Source organism: Bombina bombina, chromosome 1 (assembly GCF_027579735.1).
Source record: "Bombina bombina isolate aBomBom1 chromosome 1, aBomBom1.pri, whole genome shotgun sequence".
Classification (NCBI taxonomy): domain Eukaryota; kingdom Metazoa; phylum Chordata; class Amphibia; order Anura; family Bombinatoridae; genus Bombina; species Bombina bombina.
The window spans coordinates 729,980,925-729,995,452 of record NC_069499.1 but is presented as its reverse complement, the minus strand read 5'-3'; the positions used below and the strand labels follow the sequence as shown (position 1 = coordinate 729,995,452).

Genomic DNA, 14,528 nt, shown 5'->3' with positions numbered 1-14,528 from the left:
ATATTTTAGTTTATAATTTCCATCTTAATATAACATACATACCTTGTGAGTAGCAGTCTGATGTAATTTCAGACTTACATTTGATTATTATTTCATATACAGTATATATCTTGCTGAGTGTATAAAAATATATTATATAATTTACATGCACTTATCAGATGTTTGAAATAAAAGAAACAGTGTTATTATTCTGAGATTTTAGAATACATTTTAAATTTACTCAGGTAGCTATTATTCAATTCACTTCATATTTAATATTATACAGACAGACAATCTTCTAGGTTCATATGTATATTATTACCATACTGAGGTAGAAATTAAACATTTCTGCAGCATAAGGATATTTTAAATAGATTTGAAAACTATAACAATTTATTTCAAATGACTCTGTTACAGTTTTAACCTTACGCTTTCAACCATACATGTTTTAAGAGACTTTTCTCAGATATCTTTACCTCAGACTAGAGTCTAGGTTTCTGTGTATTGAACTCAGCGTGGGGTAATTAACTTTTGCATGCAAAGCGGTTCACTTCTTTTTTTGTGCATACACTTGTGCTTCAAAGAACTGAATATTGTAGACTGATTCTCTCCTTCACTTATTGAACTAATGTCTCCCTTTTGCTCTCTTAGATGTCTTGAGCAGCGAGGGGAGTCAGTGGCTATAACAAAGGTCCTTTGATGAAATAAGGTTACTGTCTGTGAAGTGTAATTTCGCATAGCCAGTAGTCTGAAATTAATTTCTGATTTCATAATTTAATGCAATTTACACTATATAAATTACACATATGTAGATGAATTAATCTATGCACATAACTTCCAAAAATATCTGACCTTTCACATTTTAAGCCCATACCCTTTATGTAAGGTCTTCAGTCACGGTAACTCGACAAGCGCAAATATATGTAGTTGCATTCACTTTCAACTTGTAATGCGGGTGCAATATTTAAATTGTCTGTGCTTGCTAACGTTAACACTCAACTTGTAACCCTTAAATGGAAATTACATTGAACAAACAAGAGTTATAATATTTTGGGTGCATTATATTGAAAAAATGAAGTTAACCTCTTAACGACCACTGACATACTCTGTAAGTTGGCCAGTAGTTTATATTCACCCTTATGTACCTCAGTTATAGGATAGGTCTTGCTGATGTTGGCAAGACTGAGCTATAGCTGCATGCATCTGGAAGTGAGGCATGCATTACTAGTGCAGCTTTTCTGCTGTCGGCAAAGCTGAGCCAGTAAACCCCTTAATGACTGCATGCCATACAGGGTACATTGGTCATTAAGGGGTTAAAACTGTACGTCATACACATACAGCCATACACAGACACACATGCATACACCCACAGAAACACTCACACAGAAACACTCATAAACACAGACACCCACAGAAACACACACACTCATAGAAACACTTGCATACTTACAATAGACACACACTCGCACAAACACCCACAGAAAATACACCTAGACACTCAGTTCTTTTTTACACTGAGGTAGACTACATTTTTATCAAAGTCTGTACAAAGATGTGAATATTCATAAGTAGGTTAAAAATTGTCCTAAAAGGAACAGACGATGGGGGGACACATAGAGACACCCAGGGAAACATACACACACTCACAGAAACAATCATATTCACACAGACACCAACGTAAACACACATAAATTCACACATAAAACACACACAGAGACAGACACACATAAAGTATTTAAATTTGCACAGTAAAATCTTTTATTAAATTAAAAAATGCCTTCTTTAATCTCAAGTCGATTAGGTGTTGGGGAGAGGTTGTCAGCTGTGGTCTGCAGCTTAGGAAATGCAATTCCCCCCCCCCTTCGATTTATAGGCCTCTTGCTGCATGGCTTTCTGGGACTTATAGTTCCCAGCCATGTGGCCTAGAAATAATCAGCTGGTGGGTGCAAGCAGGTTAGTAACCATGGTTGCTGATCAGCTGATTATGTCACCTGTGCTCTAATACAGATATCATGAAAATCTGACTTGTTGGGAGCCTGAGTACTGGAATAAAGAAGAACTATTTTAGAGAGTATGTTAAACAATTTTAAATGCTAGAAAATATTTTTAATTAGATTATTTGCTTTAAAAATCTGATAATGAAAATCCATAATAATAGGCAACTTTTTGTTCTATGTGTCTTTATTAAATTGCTTTGTGCTTCACCAGATCTTCACTGATTGGCTTGGTTAAATCTATATTGGCCTACAATGGCTTGTTAAAATCTCTTTGGATTATAGATTTTCTCTGTTTTTTGTTTTTTTTACTATGGATACCCCAGTGTCACTAAAGTTTTTCCTAACACATTTTATCAGATTCTTAATATCATTGACCATTTACTTTTAGGTAAAGTTTAGGAAGTTGAACCCATAGAGGGTAATTTGTTGAATATTCTGTTATGGGTTTTATTATAAAGTTATTCTACATTGCTATTACTATTTATATAACAAAACAGGAAAATAATATATGAGATGTCAATATACTGGGAATATGTACTATACTTGACATTTCTTAACAGAATATTCACAACACTGTTCGTCATGTGTTACTAGGTAAAGAAAAGTGAACAATAAAATTCTCCATTCACTTTTGAACCTGACAAGATACTATTATACTATATACTTTTTTTCCCTTCATTATTTTTTATTAATTTTTGACAGTACAAATTTGTTAACAATGAGTCCTACATGGACTGGAGATAAAGTACATACACATCACATTTAGATTATTAGCAATATAGTCTTTGACTCTCATTAACTCTAATAACAGTTTCATAAGGCCATGAAATTTAAGTCCTCTTGATAAGTTAACCTCAAATGAGGTCTTGAGTCCGACCTCTTTAGGTTTAGTGCATATAAGTGTTCCAAGAGTCAGTGCCCATCATTTTATGTTGCATGTTGTAATAAAATCATTTTATCTAACATTACACTATAGAACTATAGTGAAACAAAAACCTAGAACAAAGTAACCTTTAACATAGGTTAACACAATAATAAACAAAAATATTTAACAGTTGAATAACTGAATAGTGAAGATTTAAACTTTAATTGACATGAAAAATATGGTATATAGATGTATCTCCATCAGAAATATAGTTAACTAGGTTGTCCTATATAAGAGTCCCAATAAAATCTAATATTGTGGTAAAAATCTAATTGTCCCTCTTTAGAGTAATGATATCTTTCAAGTATTATCGATTTGTTTACTCTTAGTTCCCATTCTTGGATTGATGGTGTGCTTTTTTGCTTCCAATGTGTTGCAATTAGGTGTCTAGCAGTATTTAACATCATTTGACCTAGTGCTCTTCTAATTTTACATTTGATTTCACTCAGGTTGTTAAATAAACAAATTTGAATGGACATTCCCAAATTACTGTCTAGAATTATATTTATTTTATCTATTATTTGTGACCAGTAAGTTTGTATATTAGAGCAAGACCACCAACGTGGAGCATATTCCTTCTTTCCGTCTGGCATCTCCAACATTTGTCTGATGCACCTGGGAATATGTTTTTAATTCTCTGTGGCGTGAGATACCATTTGTGTTGGTCTCTAACATGTGCAGAGTGTGCAGAATGGGCTATGCTGTGAAAGATATGCTTCCATATAGAAGTAGGGAGTTTTTCTCCCAGTTCTCTTTCCCATGCCATTACAAAGTTGTGTGGTTCTGGTGAAGAAGCATGTGATAAAAACTTATAACAATATGAGATCGTTATGGTACCGAGTGTGTTAGCCACACACATTTTCAAAAGCTGTGAGTGGTCTAGGTAAATCACCTCTCTGCTTATGGGTGTTTAAGAAGTGGTTGGCTTGGTGATACCTGAACCAAAAGGAGAAAAAAACGGAGACCAGTGTTTCTAGTTCTATTTTAGACTTTAGTTTCTTATAGTGTAGTATTGTAGTAATTGGGATTGTACAAAGTAGAGTAGAATTTTCCTTAATAGGCCATTGAATACCTGCTTGAAAGAGCCAATTGTTTAGAATAGGTGTGAGAGAAGATGAGATTGAAGAGATATCTTTGAAATGTGTGACAATGTATCGCCAGTCTTTAAGTGTTTCTGATATAGTGGGTATGTCTTTCCGTCCTAGGGATTCCATTTGGCCTAAATTCCAGCATGTGCTGCCTAATTGTGGGGATTTTGTAATATCATGCTCTAGAAACACTCAGATTTTATAGCTCTTTGTGGAGTGGTGACACCACACTAATATTCTTTAGAGGGATATTGCCCTTTTATATAACATTATTTTAGGGACTCCCAGCCCTCCCAGCTCTTTTGGGGCATACATAGTAGCTTTAGATATCCTATGGGGCCTACCTTTCCAAATGTAGCTATTTATTAAGTTTTGTATTTTAGTCAAATATGTGGTAGTCTGAGGGATTGGAAGGGTCTGCATGAGGTATACAATTTTGGGAAGAAGAGTCATTTTAACTGTGTTGATGCAGCCTTTCCAACAAAATGTTTTTTAGTTCCAAGAAGAAGTAATTTTAGTGTATTCTGATGAAACTGTAATTTAATCATAGTGCCTTGTCTTTCTCTGGAGATACATGTATTACCAGGTATTTTAAAGAGTGTCTCTGTATTCTGAATGTACTTGTCTTCTTTAAATTCAAATAGTCCTTTTGTGATAAGTTAATTGGTAGTGCTTTTGATTTGTTCATGTTTACTAAGAAGTTGGAAACCTCCCCTTATCTAATAAGTTTAGTTTGGACCGCAGAGAGAGAAGACGTGGGGCTAGACAAAGTCAAGAGCATATTGTCCGCATACAATGCTAGTTTATACGTATTGTTATTTACTGTGATTCCTTTGATTTTTGGTTGATAACGTATCACTGATGCAAGGGATTCTAGTGATCGAATAAAGAGGAGTGGGGATAGAAGACATCCTTGCCTAGTTCTATTCCTAATTTCAAATTGCTCTGACAATATTCCATTTATCCTTATCAGTGCTGATGAAAAGGTATAAAGGGAAAGGATGTTTTGAACATATAATTGAGGGAATCCGAATTTGTGTAATGTAGCTTCTAGATAAGTCCAATCCAATCTGTCAAAAGCTTTTTCTGCATCCGTAGATAACAGAAGAGCTGAGGTGTCATTACGTTGTATGCAAAAAAGTAGGTCCAGAATTTTTGTTATTTTGTCTTTTGCCTCCCTCCACAGTACAAAATCCACCTGGTCAGGAGATATCAAGTCAGAGAGTAATTTATTCAGTCTTGTTGCAAGAAGCTTTGCGTAAAATTTCAAGTCATTATTTAATAATGAAATCGGTCGGTAGTTTGTTGGGGTATCTGTTTGTTTCCCGGGTTTAGGCAGTACTGTTTTGTGGGCTTGTAACATTGTATCAGGGAGACTTACTCCTTCATCTATGTGTTGGTAGAGTTTATGGAGTTGCAGTATTAAATGTTCGCTAAAAGTTTTATAATATAATTTAGAGAAGCCACCCGGGCCTGGAGCCTGATTTGGCTTCAGTGATGTTATGGCCTTTTTTTATTTCTTCTCTGGTAATTGAGGCTTCTAGGGTGTTTTGTGCTTCTTGAAATAGCCTTGGTAAAATGATAGGATCTAAATACTTCTTACATTTATGCAAGTGTTTGGGTATCTCTCGTGATGAAAAAAATTATAATAGGTTGTGATAGAATTTTTTTAAAATCTTTGCAATTTTGAAAGTGTCTTCCACTGCCACTCCTTTTGAGTTTTTAATTGAGGTATGTAGTTTTTGGCTCTTCTAGATTTTAGGGACCTCGCTAAAAGTTTACCAGGCTTATTCACCTCTCTATAAATTTTTTGTTGGAGAAGCATTGTTCTTCTCTGTGCCTTGATGTGAAGAAAGGTGTTTAGCTTCTTCCTATAAAAAGTTAGTTGTTTGGAGATACTCCAATTTAGAGGGTTAAGCTTGTGTAAATAATCAAGTCTGGAGACTTCAATTGAAATATGTTGATATTCTTCACAGTCTGATTTATTTGCTGCTGCCTTCATTTTAATTAGTTCACCCCTGATATAACTTTTATGTGCCTCCCAGACTATATCAACTGTTTGGCCTGAGGAGTTGTTGATGATAAAATATTCATCTATAGATTTACCCAAGTATGCTTTAAGTTTTGGGGATCTTAACAGAGATTCATCTAGTCTCCATAAAAATTGTTTGGGTGGGGCTGAGGAACATCTTATTGTGCAATGTACCATTGAATGGTCTGACCATGAGGTATGAGTTATTTTTGCTACAAATAAAAGGGTTATGTGGTCAACTAAAATATAGTCAATTCTAGAATAAGAGGCATTAGGTGCTGAAAAAAAAAGTGTAATTTTTATTTTGGGAAAACTATATCTCCCAGGGGTCATGGAGTCCTAGTTATTTAAGCCAGAACCACACTTTATGCAAGGTTACTTTTGTTACTCGAATATTGTTGTTAGAGCTATCTAACTTTGGGTTAAGGGGCAAGTTAAAGTCTCCTAGAATAATTAATTGGCCAGAGAGTATATCCTGTATCATAGGGACAGTAGATTTGAAGAAGGATGCTTGAGCCTTAGCCTTATTAGGTGCATATACGTTTATTATAGTGGCCGGTTTACCAAAAAGTAGTCAGTTAATTCCGCTAAATCTACCTTCTTTATCTTTAATTTGTTTATCTAAAATAAAAGGGATAGACCTTTGTATCAATATACTGACTCCATTAGTTTTTTTGGTGGGATTCGTACTTTAAAGATGCTGATTGTATATAGAGGTAAAATATCTTGGAATGGATTTATTCTTAAAATGTGTTTCTTGTAGACCCACTATTTCACCCCCTTTTTTCAGATATCCCCTAAAGCCAATGATCAATGGGGGCTGTTGAAACCCCTTTACATTTTGAGAAATGCATTTAATTGTGGTGTCCATCAAATAATATTAAAGAAGAGGGATGATATAGGATGTGGACCTAGCTACTGCTAGGGATAACATTTCTGACTCTACCATGTCAATAACAATATAATGAATCATCACATACATCAAATTCTTCGCTATTAATAAATACATATAATTCAACAACAATAAAACAAAACAGTCTGTTGAACTAGATAATTCATATCTAGTATGGGAGAGGTGATTGAATAGAAATCCAATAAGATTCTATCTCCTCCCAGGAACATTAAATTCTATCTGAGTATGTTTTAGAAGCAATTAAAATAAATGATTTGAAAAACATTTTGAAATAATGAAGATAAAAGAATACATCACATATCTTGAGATAAGTGAGTCCTCAGTCTGCGGCAGCTGCCTGTCTCAATTGATCTTGCATCTTAGGCCTCTTACGTTGAGATGTGGGCCATTCTCACCTTTGCAGCAGTGGTTTTTGTGCATTCTTCCCCTCAACTTTGGCTATCAAGGCATGAGCAGTGATTTCTTCTGGGAGAGGAGTCTTCAACTTTTTGCAGCAGTCAGGTATTTCTCTTGGGGATGTGCAGGTTGCTCTTCTGTTTTAATGGAGAACATTTAACTGGAATGGAAAGCTCCATCTGTATTTGATGTTGAGATTTCAGTGATGTTTAGTCAGGGGCTGCAATTCTTTTCTGAGAAGTAGAGTGCGGGCCAAAAGATCAGCAAATAATTGGAGGATGGCACCATCAAGATGAATATTAATTTTTTTATGGCAGCTTTCCTGATTTCCTATTTGACTTGATAGCTTGTCAGTTTAACTATTACATCTCGAGGTGGGGGCCCTTCCAGGGGTTTTGGACGTGATGCTGTCAATAAACTGTAATTCTGGTTGTTACCACTCAGTCTCACACAGAACTGGACTTAGACCTTGTTACTAAAGTCCTATTAAGATCATAGCTCTAAGGGTAACACTAAGAATTCAGAACAGAGAGGAAAATAGTTATTTAGTCTGAATGGTTTGTAGAATTCACTTACTAAAGCAGGTTTAAGCTGGTACACAAAAGGTTAATAAGCCAAAGAAGTAAGAGCAGCTGGTAAGCAACAAGTTAATTAGCCAGAAGCAGCAAGAACGTATTATAGGAGAATTCCCTGTAGCAGTAAATATGTCAAGGATGGAATAAGTGCCAGCAGAGAGTTGGTAGCAAGTTTTACAATGCAGTTTGAGTTCAGTAAGCAGTTAGTGCAATTAGTATTGTCCTTAAGCTGAGACACAGACTAACAATCCCATAATGTAGCAGTTCAATTATTACCTTGTAATCTTAGGGGTGCTTAAAGGATAACCTTCAGCCACAGGTTTACTCACGGATATGTGCTGGAAGGACAGCATTAGCAGTGGGTGGCTCACTGAAGATTACAGCAGCTCTTGAATCCAATGACTGTGCTGTGTACAGGCAGATTACGTCACCACCCGGAAACAGAGAGGTTCAGCTTGTAAGAGAAACCTTAGTGATTCCTGATATGACAGGCAGACAAGATTAACTGCTCAGGCAGCAGTGGAAAGTTGAAGAGGTTAAGTCTCTGGACACGAGAGGAAATCCAGCATGGAACAAAAGTTAAAGGCTTGAGAGTTTCCTAGAGAGAGGCGCAACCACCATCAATCAAACAAACAAACAAATTACAAAGCAATGAGTGTCAGGAGGAGGGGCCTTGTGTACCAGGTGAAAGAAGTAGGTTTGTAGAATTAAAGGGACAGAGTATTACATGCCAAATGCTCTATAAGCCATGTCTAGTTCCACTGTCTCAGTTGACGCAGAGCCTCTCAATGAAGAGAACAGGCTTTGAAGATAGGATTTGAAATCTGTTGATTCAATCATCTCTGGTATACCACGGATCCTAATATTGCTTCTTCTGTGCCTATTTTCTAGGTCTTTGATTTTGTCCTCTAGTTGCTTCAACTCTTGATCATGTGTGAGAACATGATGCTGTAATTTAGCAAAATCATTTCTGTGTACTGCTCCATCCTCTTCTAAGTGTTCTACTCTGTAGCCAATACCTGCAATTTCATTTTTGAGGTCAGAGATCTCTTCTTTGATACACTGCTTGACCTGTGTAATTAAAGTGGAAAAGTCCTGTTTTGAAGGCAATGAAAAAAAATATCTTTAGGTATAGTAATCAGAGTATCTGGTTCTTCTGACTCAGAATCAGAGAATGTTTGAGGTTCCTGGCATTAGAGGATGATTTAGTAACTACTGGAGTGGTCTTCTGGCTTGTGTTCTTAAAGAAGGAGTTAACAGAAATACCTGTCGATGGTGTAGCTTTAAGGAGCTTTTCCTTCTGAGTACCTTTCTTAGGAGACATTGTGGAAACTCAAGGTGCTTGAGTTGTTTATGTGTGGTGTTATACGAAAAGTTGACTTGTTGTAACTACTGTGCTGTGGCCTACTGTGCCTTTAAGTTACAGTCAAACAATGAGTCTTAGTGATTAGTCCTCTATAAAGGTATTATGGTTCCAGCCAGAACAACCCTTGTGGTAGACATCTGCGTTTCGTTCCAAATCGAAATTCTGAGCTTCGGATCGATTCGAATTTCAGAATTACCCTAGCAACAAAACGAAACTAATCCAAATGCATTTGTAATGAATAAATCCAAATTATTTTGGATTTATTTGTTACATTTGAATGGCAATTGAATGTAATGTATAATGTATCTAACGTATATTAGGTCATATCACTCTTCTTGCTCTGTGCAGGGCACATTATGGCCTCTAGTTATTAAGCCGTCAACCGCAAATACGCTGGAATTCCGCAGCGTATTTGTGGCGAGGCTGATTCGCTGTAGTTATCAAGCCCTACAGCCCGGCATAAGTAGAATTTAGTGACGTAACATACGATCCGCCGGACTCAGTCCAACACAGATCGATGGTTACGTCACTCCAGATGTTCCGAACGCAAGTTCGGCACAATCTAACTACTTTTGCTAGTTATCAAAGAACTAGCAGGTACGCTCGCCACTATTCCGGACCAGCGTACCTGGTTTTCAATCCACCGCCCTGGAGGCGGCGGATCGCATAGGAAACAATGGGAGTCTGACAGCAGCGAGAGCTCATGTTCGCTGCTGCCCGATATCCCATTGATTTCTATGGGAAGTGTCTGCACCTAACACCCTAACATGTACCCCGAGTCTAAACACCCCTAATCTGTCCCCCCCTACACCGCCGCCGCCTACTTTATACTTATTAACCCCTAAACCGCTGCTCCTGGACCCCGCCGCCACTATAATAATTATATGAACCCCTAAACCGCTGCTCCCGGACCCCGCCGCCACCTACATTATACCTATTAACCCCTAATCTGCCGCCCCCTATACTGCCGCCACCTACATAAAGTTATTAACCCCTATCCTGCTGATCCCGGACCCCACCGCAAATAAATTAATTGTTTAACCCCCTAAACCGCCGCACCCGGAGCCCTCCGCCACCTACATTACATTTATTAACCCCTATCCTGCCCCCCTACACCGCCGCCACCTACAGTACATTGATTAACCCCTAATCTACCCCCCCTACACCGCCGCCACTATATTAAATGAATTAACCCCTAAACCTAAGTCTTACCCTAACCCCCCCCAACTTAAATATTATTTAAATTAATCTAAATAAATATTCCTATCATTAAATAAATTGAAATATCATTATATCATTAAAATGAAGACTTCTGCCCGGCTGGAGGACCACTTGTGCCCGCATCGGATGAAGAGTTCGGCCCGGTTGGGTGAAGACGGACCAAGGTAGGGTGATCTTCAATGGGGTAGTGTTAGGTTTATTTAAGGGGGGATCGGGTGGGTTTTAGAGTAGGGATGTGTGGGTGGTGGGTTGTAATGTTGGGGGGGGGTATTGTATTGCTTTTTTTTTACATGTAAAAGAGCTGATTACTTTGGGGCAGTGCCCCGCAAAAAGCCCTTTTAAGGGCTGGTAAAAGAGCTGGTTACTTTTGTAATTTAGTTTAGGGTAGGGAAATTTATTATTTATTTTTTATTTTTTTATTTTAAATATTTTATTGAGGAAAAAGAAACAAAGAAGATGCATACATTTTATACAGTGATTACATTACAGTAGATAATCATAGCATATCTGACTATAGGTATACAAAGATGAGAATCCTCCTTTTTTGTTTTTTATAACATAAAGACAAACTGCATCATGTAAAAGTTAAACATAATATAAAGAAACTACTCGTTTCTGAAAAAATTTATATTGATGCATGAGACAGGACTGGTCGCTGCTACAGCGCATATCGACATAAGTAAGCAGTTGACATGTATAAACTAAAAACTATAGAACTTGGCAAGCGGATAAATACTTATTTCCCTAGAAGAGTAAACTACGTGGAATATTCTAAACGGCTGAAAATATGGGCTCTTAGCAGGTTGTCAGACATCCCTTTCTGGCATAGAAATATGATGCAAATCCTGATCTAAAAATCATACAACACCCAATTTAATAACCTTCTTTAAAGTCTTAGTTCTTATTGTTACCTTTTTATGGTATGCACTTGGATCCCCAGCCGTGGTCCCGGCCGCAGACCACATGGGGGGGAATCCACTTTGTCTCTCATTTTCTGTCACTCACTGAGGCTACATGCATAGAAAATATCCCTTTTTCTGTTGTAAAACTGTGTCCCTCTAGAGGCCACCCCCAAAACCCCACAAGAAACACATGAGATGATAAAAGGGTATTTATGTTATTAATGTGCCTCCTACAAGTGGTCAGTGTGTGTTTGCATCCATAACCTATTTGCATCCTCTAACATACAACGACAGAAATGCCTAGAGCCATGTGATTCAGAGCCTAGAAGAATAGGGAAGTGCTGGTAGTTAAACATACTCTAGTATCGTTGAAACATACAAACTCTTTATAGGAAAAACTCAGATTAGAAAAACCATTAACATTTATAAACCAACAGTATTGGGATATATATGGCAATATCAAACGCTCTTCAGTCTAACATCAGGGAGTCCCTGCAATAAACCATTTTAAACCGTTTATTAGAGTTCCCTTGATCTGAGTAAAAGGGCACATCCGCCTGCAAGAGTAAATACTCAGATGTTGTATGTGGAGTGTTATCTAACGGTGTAATGAACCGGGAGTTTCCTTTGCGCACCCAGTTAGACCATTCCTCCGTGTTAAGTGCATCAGGCCTCAGTGCTGCATAAGTTGGAGAAAAGAGCTTCCTAGTGTATCTTAGACCTGTGGCATGGCATACACTATCGACTTGCTTTTGCTGATACAGCTGATCATCATGTTGGGTAGAGATGGCAGTTGGATGTATTTCGATCGTAGGTGGTCTGGTCTTTGCCCGAGACGGCTGCACCAGAGGCGAGACTTGTGGAGGCATCGCTGTACCAGTATCAATCTCTCTCTGTTTCAGGATGGGGGAGACCACGGGGGCGCCCTTTACCGCAGTCCCATCCCCACTGAATATCAACTCTGCCGCTTCCAGCTTATTCCCTGCATCCGTCCCAAACAATTGCAGATCTTTGAGAAAGTCCCATGGAGCCCTCTGTATTAAATCTTCAAAGTGTCGTTCCAGCTTTTCCAAAATGTCGTCTAAGCAAGACATGCAGCTAGCTTCTTTCTCGGCAGCCATGTTTGTTGCGTGTTGCCTAATGCCGTAATAAACTTAAACTCTCTATGACAGGAATAGCCTACTCACTCTGCAAACCAGTGAAATTGTATATATGTTCTCAGCGTCCAGTCCTGACATGAAACCTCGGAGAACCGAGGGGGGTAACGTTGCCTGTCTTGAGCCGCCGCTCCAGACCTTTCCTGCCCTATCTTGTGCTCCGGCTTCAAAAATACAACAGCTGCAATGTTCTATCTACCAGTCCAAAGGTACTGGTCGCTAAATATGTTTATGTTGCTGTGTTAATTATCCCACACCAGCGGACTGCTAGTTATTCAGCCGGAGCCCTAAGATTTTGCGACCGTCCACCGGGAAATTTATTATTTTGGGGGGCTTTTTTATTTTATTAGGGGGCTTAGATTAGGTGTAATTAGATTAAACTTCTTGTAATATTTTTTTATTTTTTTGTAATTTAGTGTTTGTTTTTGTAATATAGTTTAGTTTATTTAATTGTATTTTATTTTAGATCATTGTAGTTAATTAAATAATTTATTGATAGTGTAGTGTTAGGTGTATTTGTAACTTAGGTTAGGATTTATTTTACAGGTAATTTTGTAATTATTTTAACTAGGTAGCTATTAAATAGTTATTAACTATTTAATAGCTATTGTCCCTAGTTAAAATAAATCCAAAGTTGCCTATAAAATAAAAATAAACCCTAAAATAGCTACATATTTTATTTTATAGGGAAGTATTTAGTTTTAAATAGGATTAATTTATTTAATGATAGGAATATTTATTTAGATTAATTTAAATAATATTTAAGTTAGGGGGTGTTAGCGTTAGGGTTAGACTTAGGTTTAGAGGTTAATTCATTTAATATAGTGGCGGCGGTGTAAGGGGGTAGATTAGGGGTTAATCAATGTACTGTAGGTGGCGGCGGTGTAGGGGGGGCAGGATAGGGGTTAATAAATGTAATGTAAGTGGCAGTGGGGTCCGGGAGCGGCGGTTTAGGGGTTCATATAATTATTATTATAGTGGCGGCGGTATCCGAGTGCGGCGGTTTAGGGGTTAATATATTTATTATAGTTGCGGCAGGGTCCGGGTGCGGCGGTTTAGACGGTAATACGTTTATTTAGGTGCGGGGGGCTCCGGGAGCGGTGGTTTAGGGGGTAATAAGTTTATTTAGGTGCGGGGGGGGGGCTCCAGGAGCGGCGGTTTAGGGGGAAAAATTGTATAGTATAGTTTGGGCGCTTAGTGACAGGCTAGCAAGAAAGCCGCGAAGAAGCCGATGAGCAGCGAGATCGATGACTGTCAGTTAACAACAGTCCGCTGCTCATCGCTCTGTACTTGGTGCGCTGCTTTTTGACAGCTTTCTTGATAACTTTGGCGAACGTATTCAGGTCCGCGGCGGCAATGTTAGGCGAGCTTAGGCAAGCGTATTGGGCCGGCGAATGCATCAAAATACAGAGCTTCATAACTAGAGGCCTATGTAGCTGGTACCTGTGAGGTTGGTACGTAGGAGGGATGTGCTGAGTATTACACTAGTATTATGTACTGTTTATTAGGTTATATACCTCTGCTAGCTCTGTGCATATTGTGGTACCTTTGAGGTTGGTACTTATGTTGATTCAGATGGGTTACACCTAATATACAGTACAAAATACTAGTCTAATACGCAGCACATCCCACCTAACACATGCACCTAACACATGCATAACTTCCGAATTTACTAATCGAATCCGAACCAAATACATCAGAATACATCAGAATTTTTTCGAATCCGAATGAAAACGAAATTCGAAAAAATCAAAATCGTTCCGAAAAGAACGAAAATGAATTTTTCCGCTGTGCACAAGTCTACCTCAAGTGCTGTGGTTTCTAATAGTATGGCCCCTATAGTTTCTTTGTTGAAATATTGTTAAGCTGTAGTGGGTTGAATTAGCTGGTTAACACTGCTGCGGACCACTCTATCTTTAGATTATAGTCACACAGGAATCTTTAATGATTCCAATCTCATAGAGGTATTATGGCTTC

General features: G+C 37.9%; 1 protein-coding gene across 1 annotated transcript in view; it reads left to right on the top strand.

Annotated features, from left to right (window-relative positions):
• Positions 1-14,528, top strand: part of MCF2 (MCF.2 cell line derived transforming sequence) — a gene marked incomplete at its 5' end in the record, with an annotated part of 268,961 nt that overhangs the window by 47,129 nt on the left and 207,304 nt on the right. The window lies entirely within an intron of this gene.